The sequence below is a fragment of the Pteropus medius genome, unplaced genomic scaffold, assembly GCF_902729225.1.
Source record: "Pteropus medius unplaced genomic scaffold, Ma_sr-lr_union100, whole genome shotgun sequence".
In the NCBI taxonomy this organism is placed as follows: Eukaryota; Metazoa; Chordata; class Mammalia; order Chiroptera; family Pteropodidae; genus Pteropus; species Pteropus medius.
Genome location: NW_024349519.1, coordinates 6,493,331 through 6,505,723, shown reverse-complemented (window position 1 = coordinate 6,505,723; position 12,393 = coordinate 6,493,331).

Sequence of the window (12,393 nt, the reverse complement as noted above, 5' to 3'; positions counted from 1 at the left end):
AAGTATGCAACAAGGGAAGCTTGCCAAGCTCTAGGACTCAGTGGCTTTAATGAAGGGATGGTATTACCAGTGGAAATCAAACTTGCCTACCAGCTGGATTATCTCATCTTCACAATGAGTTTTGCTGGCTGATAACCACAGGATCCTGAGAAATTAAGCAGACCCACAAATTACCTGCATAACATTCTGGCTAGATGTTAGAAAGTTGAATTAATTGCCTGAAAATAAATGAATGGGGTAGGGCCAAGAATTGTCTCATTAGTATTCAGTAACACTGCTGTCTTCGGAAGAAAAGGAGAGAAGGCGGGGGAGAGAGGCGAAACAAAGGGAGGTGGGGAGGAGAGCAGAACTGGGAAGAATAATGAGGGAAATCGTTATTTTACAAGTGCATTATGGGCACCTTTTTTTTTTTTCCAGATTGGTTACAGAATTTCCTAGTCTAGCCCAGTTCACAATGTCTCAGTAGACTCTACCCATGCTTTGTGATGGAGCAGACACTCTGAGGAGCCCAGCAATTAATAAATGTGCAATATACTTTCCTTTTCTTTTCCAAATGAGAGTTAGCAGCTTTCAAGTATTTTTCTTTGGCAATAAAAGGGGGGTGGGGTGGCGGTGAGGGGAAACAGTGCCCAACAGGTGCACCACTCAAACATTTTCATCAGCAGCTTTATTCCAGGTAATCAGAAAGTGAAGTTGAAAGGAACATCTGAATCCTCCAGGTATGATTATATTTTCTCTTACAGTATGTTTAATTTCTTTGATTAATAATTCTCTTCAGTCTTAAAAACCACAGTGCAAAGCCAGGTCTTGCGATGTTCATGAGCACAACGAGTTTCTCCAAAACTTACTGTTAGTGCATTGTTAGAGGATGCCGTTCCCGGGCAGCCCCCTGGAAAAAAAAGCCATGCAAAGATCATGACATGAAGTGGATGTTGAGGTCACCTTGGTGGCCAGACGCTGAGACTGGTGGGTAGCCCCCTCCCTACAAGAGTCGGTTCACCAATAACTTATCAACTGTTTCTTTCTTAAAACTTGTGGTACCTTCTGCTTCATCTTTGCATTACAATCACTTGCTGAAGACAATTTTTTCAGGATAACTGTCATCCTTTCAACTTTTCAAAGCCCTTCTGAACTGATTTTATCTAAGCCCTTCAATATGTACCAGGAGCCTAAAAGTAAAACGGCTAAGATTGGGCCTCATTCATTTGTGGGCCGCTTTCTTTAGTTGTCAGGAGCAGTATCTCTTTTTATGATGTGCGTGCTTTGAGTAACTTCTAGCTAAAACGCTTTTTTCATTCTGAGTGCCGAGAATATGCCTGTCCAGGAGGCTTAGACCTGCATTTCTCTTTGCATTTAGAGAAAGATTTTCATATAATTATCCTCACTACAGCTTTTACATTATAAATCATGTTAAGACTATGTTAAAATTAATTTTCTATTATTTTTATGTTCCCTCTAAGTTCCTTTGCCTTTCAAACATCGAATCGCCTCTTATTTTGCTCACATTTCTCTTTTACACCTCTAAAACATAGCTATATACTGGCAGTTATCTTAAAAAGCAAAAATATTCTCTCTTACCTATGATTTATCTCGGGTGAGGTTGTCTGCTATACTTTTTTTATATCCAGTAACATAAAAGTGAATATCTCTTTTTTATCATATATAGCAAAAATATTTTTAACCTCACTTCAAAAAACAAAGGAGAGTTTGAAGTGAGAAATCAATCATCTCTAAGTATGAACTGAGAATCTCTTTTGGCCATTTGCCTGTATACTCTGGGATATGTAATTACAAAAAAAAAAAAACTGGAAATCCAACTTGGGTTGTGGATGTTTTCTTCTTTTATTTATTTCAAAGAAGTTGGACCCAAATGATTATGCTTATGATTCATAAGTTACCACATATTTTTTTCCAAGTAACAATCTCTTCTGACTCTATGCATATTTCAGTTGTCTCAGGTTCAACTCAAAAATTCTCATTTTAGGAAGAGTCTGTAAGCCCTTGATTTTTTGTATTATGCTGGACTTGCCGAATTCCTTTATCAGTTAGAATGCTATGGGCTGTGAATGGAAGAGAATCCATCCCAAACCAGCTTAAACGATAAAGAGCATTTATTAACTAAAGAAACTGAAAAAGTCCAGAGTTAGAGTTGTAATTAGGCTTCGTTTGAGTGAAGTTGCAGTTTATTTTCTCTGTGTTTTCTTTATCCCTCTCCTCCTTCATCCTCAGATGTCGGCTTCAACCTCAGAATGGAAAGACAGCATCTCACATTCCACGTCAGGAGTTGGCCAACTTTGGCCCACAGACCAAATCCAGCCTGCCATGTGTATTTATAAAATTCTATTGGAATATGGTCATTCTTGTTTGTTTACATATTGTCTATGCCTGCTTTCACACTACAAGGGCAGTGTTGAACAACTGCAGCAGAGACCACATGGCCCACAAAAGCTAATATTTACTGTTTGCCTTTCTACTCTTCTTGTGTCCCTTTCTTGTGAGCCAAGAAACTTCTTATCCACAACTGTTAGTAAACTTCTTGCCATCTCATTAGGTCACATGGTCATAACTAAACCAGTGCTGTAGCCAAAATAATGCCAAACTCTGTTTGGCTTAAGCCCACCATGGCCAGAGCATTTTATTGCCTGTAGATTAATTACATTAATGGTCTGCATGAGAGAGGTCCCTGATAGTAGATATGATTGCTATATCAGTAGGATAGAGTAAGGAGAAAATGTACATGGTGTTATGGGTCGAATAGTGCCCTCTCCCCAATTTAAATGTTGGGATTCTAACCCTCAGTATCTCAGAATGTGACTATATTTGGACTTATAATCTTTACAGAAGTAATCAAGTTAAAATGAGGTCATTAGGGTGCACTGTAATCCAATATGACTGATGTTCTTATTAAATGGAAAAGTTGGAGACAGACTCATACAGAGGGAGAATGCCGTGTAAAGATGGAGGCAAAGATTAAGGTGATGCTTCTAGAAGTTAAGAAATGCCAAAGATTGCCAGCAAACCACCAGAATCATGTTGGGGAGGCATGGAACAGACTTATTCTCACAGCCCTCAGAAGGAGCTAACCCTGCTGACACCTTGACCTTATACTTCTAGCCTATGAGATTATAGATCACTGTTATATAAGCTACTCAGCTTGTGGTACTTTGTTACAACAGCCCCAGTAAATGAACACACATGAGAAGACAATTAATAATGTCCATGACCATGCCATAAATTTTCCAATCTGAAAAGTGATCTGAAAGACCGTAAGGAACAAAATGTCTGTTGAATCTATATGTGAATGACTTTCATGATTACCACAGCTTAATGATACCATGATAGCAAGGAGGACTTGCCAGGAGGAAAAGAATGCAGTTGGGACAGACCTACACATAGACAAAAAAAGAACACGCCTTCAGGATAAAATTAAACGGCCTGAGACTCTCCGCCTGGTGGACTCTTCCATTTGCCTTCACTTTAACCTTGGAGCATTGTCTGATTTTTTTAAGCTATCCTTTTGTACACTGTCTAAAGCCACCAATCACAGATTTGTGTGGATTCAAAAGTACTCTCTTTTTAAAAATAAATATCCTGAAAGGATTTCTATCCATTACTACTCACATTGTTGTTGTTGAAAAAGGGAGATTTGAGGTTTGGAATGAGAAGGAGCTAGAGTCTGTAAGAAAACCAAGTATTATTTCCATATTGCAGACTTGGGTAAGAGGAGCTAAGAGCACCAAGTGTTGATGCCGTAGTCCTGAAATTTACTCATTCAGTCTCTCATTTAACAATTATGCATGGCATTCCTATAGCCATGTTAAATGACAAAAATACAAGAATAAACAGAACAGACATGGTGTCTGTGCTCACGGAACTTTGAGTTTAGTGAAGGAGAAAGGTACAGAAAATCATACTGTGGCAACTGCCAGAAGTTTAGGATTCTGTGGGTACACATATTCCATGGGGAATAAAATCCTACTTAGAGTGAGTCGGGAGCAATTTTCTAGAATATGTATTGTATAAGCTGAGACTTGAAAAATAATTAGGAAGTATTCAAACCAAAAAGAAGAGTGTGAGGGAGATTAGCGGAGGTCATGGGTACTGGTAAAAATCATCTGAAAAATTATAGGTTTTAGCCAGAAGTGGAAAGCCATGAGAAATACTATAATCAGATATAGAATTTAAAAAGACGATTAGCTACTCAGAGAAGTAAAGACTTCCTGCTAGGTTTGGCTTTGTTCTAACAAGGACTTATTCCTGAGCCAAGTGAAAAACACATGCCCCTATGCATGGAGCTTTATCTCTTAGTTACATCAGGTTAAAACCATCAATTTTAAAAATTACGCAAAGCTTCACCCACCTAAAACAGTAAAGTTACCAGTCATTTTAAGCAAACCACACTGACCATAGTAATGTGGGGAAATGCTGAAAAAGAGTTTTCTTTGTGAATGGGAAGACCTCGACAACCTCAGGGCAAAATAATTTAAACTCGTCAGTGATAATCCTTTTTAAAAATAAAGCCTTTTAACACATGATTTTAGAAATAGCACTATATATAGAAGGTGTAGGTACTAAACTAGCAGAACATTTTCTAAATTTTCAGAAATAATCCTTTACATTGGTAGCCCCCTAACCCCCATGTGTAGACTCCTCGCCTTGAATTTGAGAGAGATGTATGGTTTGCTTTAACCAAAAGAATGTGGCAAATACGTTGCTGTGCAAGTTCTGGGCCTGACAGCCTCTGTGTCTGCAATCGTGGAAGCCTTGAGCTACCTCATAAGATGTCTAGCTGCTCTGCTTAAGAAATCATGGTGGATAGACTATATGAAGAGGCTACCTGGAGAGGAAGTCCTGAGAACACAGGAAGAGAGAGTCCCAGCTGTTCCAGCATCCTAGCTGAGTCTAAATGCAGATGACCCACAACTGAATGCAGCTACATAAATGACCACTGGAAGAACCACCCAACGGAACCCAGTATAGATTGCAGAATTGTCATAAATAAAAAGGTTGTAATTTGAAGCCACAAAGTTTTGTTATACAGCAATATATAACTGAAGCATTTATCATCTTTTTAGAGGCAGAAATAATAATAATAACAACAATTTATTATTATTATTATTATTATTTAGTCCAACCCCTTTGTGTCACAGAAGAAAACTGAGAAACAGAGAGGTTAACTATCTTGTTCTGAGTTTCACAACATCTTCCCCTCCAACACACAGCCTCTCACAAAGTCCTAGTCTCAATTTTCTAGCATAAAAAGTAATGAGAGGAAAAGAATGGAAGAGGAGAATGGAAAAGATCTAGAATAAGAGAGGCAGTCATTATTCTAACAAACCAAAGACACTGGACACAAAGTCTGGCATCTGGCCTTGGGGTAAATGGAGTACTCTCTGCTCTATTATTCCATTGCTTTGTATAGTTTGTGTGTGTGTGTGTGTGTGTGTGTGTGTGTGTGTGTGTGTTTACCCCCAGACCAAGAAATCTGGGAGATATTTACTGTAGTACCTGACTATTAAGGACTGAAAGTCATTTTAACTAACCTCATGTCACTCTCATTACCTCATTTCACACTGTGTTTCTAAGAAAATATTTCTCAAGTCTTACAGGAGCTGATCAGTTTACAGAGTCAGTTGACATCAACAGGCACCCAGTTGACACCCAACCAGGTTGCACAAAGAGACATTTCAAGCTTTTCGAGAGGCTTATTTTTCCCAGATGAGGCTTTACTCGCAATGCCTAATAATGTCTCTCGGGTTCTTTAACATTGGCCCAGGGCTCGTGCCTTCTGAGGCGTTTTATAAATAAGTAAGTTACCCTATTCTCAAAAGACTCTAGAAGGAAACACTTTAATAAAGCAGACCTAATTTTTCAATCTCACCTTTTGTAACTGGGTATGAATGAGCTATTCTTCATGTTCTTGTAGCTTGACAGGAACAAGAAAGTGTACCAAATCATTAATTCTCTAATTTGCCCACATAACATAAAACCAGCTGGCTTTTAATATTTAATTAAATTAGTGTGCTCCCCGACTGAGTTCTAATATTCCAATTTCAATTTTCAGCACAAAGCTAATATAAAACCGAAGAAACACTGAGTGATGTGGAAAGGAAAAATGTGACCTTGGTAGGATAATGTGAAGGAGTCTACAGATGAAAATAGATCTTTTTGTTTTTTTTAAGAAATATAAGATGTCCAAAGTTAACAACCTGACTGAAAACTATTGCATTCTCTTTTAAGAAGTATCATCGTGTGGTAAAAATATGTGCATATCTGGGGACAGTTTCTTTTTTCACTAATTAATTCCTTCATCTACTCATTCATTTCTTATGCCTATTGCATGCCATGTATTGTACTGGAAGTTCAAATGTGAAGATGAAATGCATTGTCCCTGCCCTGCAGAGGAGCTCATCAACTCTACTTGCTAGAGATCTTGTAGCTAGTTGAGTGTGAGAATGAGAACTTGGACAAGCTTAACCTTTGAGCTTCAGGCCACTGTCTATAGAATGACTACATCAACAACATGTAGCTCACATGATTCCTGTGAGGATTAAATGAGATCATGTCTTGTGAAAGAGCTTAGTACATTGTAGAGCTGCAATAGCATGAGTCTCCATCATGAGGCATCTGTGTGGGTTTTTTGTTACTGTTTGTCTGCAGTTGTATTTATGGGAGGCAGCAGAAACAGAATCCTTCTATGATTATTTTCCAATTGGTCACTTCTCACTCACATGTAGTAAAATGGCTTAAGTCTGGCCTCGGGAAATTCAGTCTCAGGGCCCTTTGTCTGCAATTCTCCTTATGAAATATTTTCTGCCTTGAATAGTAAATTGAACATTCAGGGCCGATTTGTTTCTTTTTTTGTTTGTTTAATTAGATTGGGTTATGCTAAACTTAGGTTAAAGGGTTTTCTTAGCTTGTGGTGGTGATTTTATCCCTATATGTGTTTATTGCAGCTGTTGACTTTTTGTTTCTCTCTTTTCTGTTTCTCTATTTTTTTGTTTGTTTCTCTCTATTACATTAAATTGGGATGATTTTCTTGCTTGTTAGGAGCGTTATAGGACACCAGGGCACACAGCTGGCTGGTGCAAGTGACTGGTAAAGATGCCTGAAAAACATTAGTGAGAAAGTGGAAAGGCAGGTTGTGGATTTGACACTACGGTGGGTCTCGCCCCACGAGGCTGCTGTGGAGTAGGCCTGGACCAGCATTCGGAGTTGCCCATAATTTCACAGGGTATCCAAACCTCTACTTTTTTTCCTGCCTTTTCATTTTGGCTTACGGTATGATTATTCATTCAGTTGCCAAGACAGGATTTAAGATGCATCCTTCGTTTCTGCACTCAGTCATCCCTCTCATCCCTGGGTAAACTTCGAGTTTTACCTCAGAAACCACTTGTCTTCCGTTCCCTCTACTATCACTCTACTATCTATTTTCATTCTACTATCAGCACTTCAAGCATGGCCTTCATACGTCACAATTACACTATTTCGACAATATTCTACAGACCTGCCTACCTATAGTATAATGCCCATAGGCTAACACACAACTCCTTAGAATGGAATTTAGCTCTTCTTATTGCCTGGCCTAGGTTATTACTCTCATTCTCATTATCTACCAGCGAGCAAGAAGTGAGGAGAAAACCAGGAGAGTGCCCTCACAATCTTTTTAATGCCAAGACGCAAGAGTAGTACACATCACTTCGACCATGTACTGACTTTAACTTAGCCTTGTGGCCATTTCAGCAATAATAGAAGCTAAAGACTACACTTCCTTTAAAAATAAAAAATATATTGAAACAAAAGACATTTATTAAATGTACATTGTGTGTTCAGGACTTTCAGCAGTCACTTCATTTAATAGTCTATTACTAGATATTATCATCAGCACAGTATCTGGGGGTCACTGAGACTTCAAATAGCCAAAATAACCTGACCAAGGTCACAGCCCCTCTGTTATTCAGGCAGAATCTAAATTCAAGTCTGTGTGACACCAAAACTGCTGCTCTTCCTACTACATTATTATTATACTTCCTTATTAACCTAAAAAGTAAAATTTTAAAACATGTACAGGGTTTCCTTCTAAAACTTTTGAATTTTTAAAAATAATTCTTGTTGGAATTAAAGCCTCTGTGATGCCTAACAGAATTTAGTAGAAAACACTGTTAGGTGTGGTCTTAGAGTAAATTCAGTCTCTAGACTTCTGAGACGACTTGAAGTAAATAATTTTTACTGTAATGATAAGCAGTATCTATAATCCTTCAATTTGTTCTCACGTAAATTTTGACAATGACAATTATTGTTTTTCAAATGTTTCTAGATCTTAGAGAATAGACCTTTTTGTGACAAAATGAACTGAAAGAAAAACACTCCCCCACACTATTAGCACAATAATGGTGATACTGTTATTTTGCTAGGGGCAAAGTCAAAGTCATAATCACAGGAGTTCTACCCTTTCTTCGTCTGATGAGAAAATAAATAGAGACATGGCAAAATGTACTCGCTTTTTTAGGAAAACTAATGGGGCAATAAGATGCATTTCTCTCTGATGGGGAGAGGGAACTGGAACAGGAGTACCCAGTTTCACCTGCACTTAGAGAACCGATGCCTTCACTTTTGACACTCCACTTTGAAGGACACGAGATGGGACCAAAAGGGAGGAGCACCTTCCTCCATGCCACAGCAGAGTTTCTCCGAAAAGAAGTGGCATCTTCCAACCGGAAGGCATGAAAGAGGCAGAGAAAGGGGCATATGGAAGATTCTCATATAGTTCAAGAGTTTGACTGAATTAGTATGACCCCCTCTTTCCACACACTATATTGATTTTTTGAGAGCTTCCACAGCTTGATAAAATAACTTTGTATATTTCCATAATATTGAGTTTGATTGAGGAAAGACTGTCATAACAGCAGGTACTCAAAGAAAGGATGGTAGCTGTTCTCCAATCATCTTTCCAGGACTACAGTAGCCATAGGAGGCTGGAGATCAAGTTTCTGAGTGTAGTCCTTCTAAATTCACCTCACACCCTCCCTCCAGCCCTCCACCACCACTTCTGGTAACAGGGAACTTCCTTCAGGTTAACAAGAAAGAATCTTTTCACATCAGGATGCATATGTGTATGATAAACTAAGTAAAATTTTGAGGACTTACAATTCCTGTTGCCTCTCAGTAAGACTGCCAACAGTTAATTGAATAGAATACACAATCATTAAGCAATATGAGTATTTTCTTGGTAATATTCTACATTAGCTTCTAAAAGGCTTTTACTGATTATGTTTTATTACCTGGTTTGTTAAGCATCTATCATAAAGTGCTGTTAAATTACAATAAATTAGCTTTCCTTCCATAGAAGTGTCACCTGAATGTACTTAGCTGCCTCATCAGTGCCACAAATGTGTAATTATTTATTGTATTAAGCAGTTTTGTTGCTTTTACAAAGTGCTTTTTCATTAGTTTTCCTTGACAAAAAAAAAGTAAAATTATTGTAGTGTCGAGTTCTTGGCTATGGTTGTATACTCACAAAATTTCAAAGTTTTTTAACAGTTTCTTGGCCCTCTGATACTGCTTAGAATTTTACCTTTGATCTAGAGATCAAACACCACAGTGAGAATCTTATTAAAACTATGAAACATCTCCCAAGAAAAGAAACATAAACAGAATTTCCCATAAAGCTTCAGGACTTTCATGGATCCCCGAAAGCTTTTCTGTGGGTGCCCAGGTTAAGGAATTCTGAGTTACAGGATTTTAAAAATTCTCGATAAATTCTATAGACCAATTAATATTCTGATGTCCTACACTTGACTTTGTCATGTTTTTATGCAGTGAAGAAGCAGAGAACAAACATCTATCACCATAATGGCAGAGAAGACAAAGATCATCTCAGTTTGGACTTTGTTGGTTAAAAAATTAATGCTCCATTCCTTTAATCTTTTCAGATCAACCAAGAATATATTGTTCAGCTCCTTCCTAGTTGAATTTTACTTGAAAAAACATTACTTCAGTCATTTTAACTATGTCAGGTCTTAAAGGATTAAGAAAACATGGTCTAGTCTAAAATCATTGAGTGCTTACTTTGCGCTAGACATTGTGCAGTATCTTTCATGCATTATTACATTTAGTTCTTACAACAAGAGTTTGAGAAAGCTACTGTTTTTATCTCCATCTTATGCATAAGGAAGTTGAGAGAAGCGTTGTAACTTGACTGAGGTCACACTGTTAGCAAATGATGGGGCTGGAACTCGATTTTTCTTTTTTCGATCTGGCAGCCAGGCAAAAATCATCATAAACAGGTTTCTTTTATCTGAAGTTCTATGAAGGAGAAACACTTTTATCTGTTTTCAAAGAAACAAATAACCTAAATCAATTTGTATGTGCCCTTGATTTTGTGCAAATTTATTTATAATGAATTGTGAAGGAAGGGGAGATAGTCCTAAATTCAGAAAAATTCAAAGTATTAAATCAAGCGTGTAACATGCAATCCCATTTGTCCAGAAAAAGAAAGGCAAAAGGCAGAACAGTAAATCTTTTCCATAGCAAAATTATCACAAGGCTACGTGAAACCTTCCAAGCTCGACTTTTTTCCTTTGAATGGAAACTGCAAATCACTGGGTTATCATGTGGTATAAGCAGTGAGTCCATTAATCTCTTTTGCTCTTCATTTGCCTTGGATCTGATTTGACTTTGCGACAATACATCGCTTTGATCACCCTGTGCCCTCCTTGATATGGAGTCTCCAGAGAAAGCTACAAACGGACAGAGAAAGAAGACTGATGGCTCAATTCTAACAGGATCTCAGGATGAGGAATGGTAATGTTTTGGAAGCATCTTCAACATAATTGTGGTACCCAAGAGAATTTTCAAGATATAAACTAGCAGTAAAATACTTGTAGAAAAGAAGTAAATAGTGAAGTAGAAACTAAAATGACTTATTATAACCACTCCAATTCAGTATAAAGTTTTGCTCCTAAGGATATAATACTCAGATTCCTGCTGAGCATATAAATATGCATTTAAATATGCACCACAGTGGTTAATCGAGTTGAAATTCAAGGGTGGAGAGTTTTACATGAGAGGCTGAGGTCTAGAACAGTTGAATTACTTGAAGTCTCACTGAAAATTGGTGTTGGTCAGGCTTCTTTCAATGACTGTCCTCTATACTTTGTTTCTTCTATAGTCTACTCTAGACCAGGGGTTGGCAAACTTTTTCTTAAAAGGTCGTATAGCAAATATTTTAAGCTTTGCAGGAGATTCTCTGTAGCAACTATTCGACACTGTGATTGAAGCATAGAAGGAGCCATAGACAATAAAAATGAATGGCCATGTGTTCCAATAAGAAAACATTCTGCTGGCTAGATTTTTCCAGCAGATAAATTAACAATCCCTGCTTTAGACTACAAATTCCATCTCTGCAGTTTATTAATTATAGGCTTTGATTTAGTCGTTTAGTCTCTCTCAACTTCAGTTTCTTCCCCTAATGAAACGCACTGTTCTCCCAACAGTAGAAACAATTTTTCTCAGATAAGCCTGTGGAACATGGTTTCTATAGAATATTGTTGGGGGAAATGCCATTCTTTAGGTTTATAAAAATCATATATAAATGTGTGTATGTGTATAATTTATTAAATAGCTAGTATATGGTAGATACTATATTAAATACTTTACACATGCTGTCAAATTTCATCCTCATAACTCAGTCTTCAATGTAGATTCTGGGTGATTCAGAGACATTAGAGAACTGTCCAAAGGGGTAAAACCCATGAGTGGTAAAACTGCAATCAGTTGCTTATAGAAGCTTCACTCATGCCACTGCAATATGCTATCTTTCCACTGTCTCTTTTATTTCATTATTTTATTTTATTTTATTTTATTTTACTTTATTTTGCAAAGTAGCTCTTAAGAGCTACTCTCTTAATAAAGTTTTAAGTGTACAGTGTGTTACTGTTGACTACAGGCACAGTGCTGTACAACAGGTCTCTAGAGCATCTTCATCTTGCTAAATTGAGACTTTATGCCTGTTGATTAGTAACACCCCATTTGTCTCTTCTCCCAGCCCTGGTAAACCATCAGTCCACTCTTTACTTCTATGAATTTGACTATTTTAGATACCTCCTTAAGTGGAATCATGCAATACTTGTCTTTGTGTAAGTGGCTTATTTCATTTAGTATACTGTCTCTTGATAAGGACATACTAGAGATCTTGAAGAGTCGTGAGGGTAGGAAGTGTTCCTTACATAAAATACAAGTCATTTTTTATATGTGGGGGACAGCCATCTGTCTAGACTCAAACATTTATTGAGCCATGTTTTACGAGAAGGTGAAGTAACAGCACTAAAGGTTAAGATTAGGATATTCCCATGTTCCATTTCCTCTTCCTTTTTTATTTTTAGCTCCAATGAT